Here is a 1209-nt window from a genome sequence, read left to right on the forward strand (position 1 = left end):
GAGAGCGGGCGCTCTCTGCTGGCGTCGCCCGATACAAGGAGGCGAGCGGGTCGGCCCCATGGCCGACCATGCGCCGCAGCCTCTCCGCCGAGGTTGGGCCGCGGGGGGGGGGGCAGGGTGCCCCTCCCTAGCGCGGCGCGGTGACCCCCGCATGCGCGCGCGCCGGCGGCGGGACGACGAAGGCGACGGCGGGCGCGGCCAGTGGCGATGGACACCACCACAGGGGATCAGCGGGAGCGGCTCCCCACCCCTCAGTGGCGCCGCGCCATCGCCCGACGCACCTGCCGCCGCCGCTGGCGCCGCCGCCGCTAACGCCACCACGTGCGGGGCGCGCCGAGCCGCCCGAGTCTTTAAACCACCGCCCGGCTTCGCTGGCCCTTTCGGCCCCCCGCAGCGTTTGACGACGCCGAGGGCATCCTGGGGACCGCCGAGGCGCGGAGCGCTAGGTACCTGGCCCTGGGGCAAGGGAAACAACCTGCATGGCCCCGCCGGGGTGCCTCTCCAGCTGCCGCCCTCAGGGGAGCGTCCACCGGCGGGGGCGTGCCTGACGTCTGCCACCACTGCCGTGGCGTCCTTCTCGGGGCCCGGGGTTTCCCTCAGTAACCTGGCGTTGCGCCCGAGAGGACGGCCGCGGCTCGGGCCGCCCCGCCAGCGCGGGGACGCGGCCCGACCGCCCAGCAACTCAGCCGACCCCGCCGAGGGGCCTCGGCGGCGGACGGGGTGCCCGACGCCACGACCGCTGCCGCCGCGAACCCCCGCAGCCGCTGGTCGCATGCGCGGGGAGACGCGCGCGCCCCGAAGCGCGGCCCGGAACGCCCGGAGGCCCGGCCCTGGGAGTTCCTCGGCCACGCGCGAGCCAGGAGGCCGCTTGGCCCGAGAGCCGGGACACCGCTGGCCGGTGGAAGCCCCGGCTCCCCGGTGCGGGAAGGGCCGGAGGAGCTCCCTCCTCCGAGGTCAGAAGGCCCCCCCAGCCACCCGTCCCTCGCCATTCCCACATCGGCCGCCAACAGGCGCGACGGCCGGACGGCCGGCCGTCGCTCGACGGGCGAAGCAGCGAGGGGAGCAGCGGGCGTGCCTCCAGGAGGGGGCCGTGCCGAGCACCCCTCCCTCCCGGCACCCGGGCGGCCCCTCTGGCGCGCGCGCGCCGAAGAGAGCCGGGCTCGGGAGAACTCGGGCCCCGCCGGGGCGCCCGCGCGCCAGCGTGCGCAC

The sequence above is a fragment of the Haemorhous mexicanus genome, chromosome 13 (assembly GCF_027477595.1).
Source record: "Haemorhous mexicanus isolate bHaeMex1 chromosome 13, bHaeMex1.pri, whole genome shotgun sequence".
Classification (NCBI taxonomy): Eukaryota; Metazoa; Chordata; class Aves; order Passeriformes; family Fringillidae; genus Haemorhous; species Haemorhous mexicanus.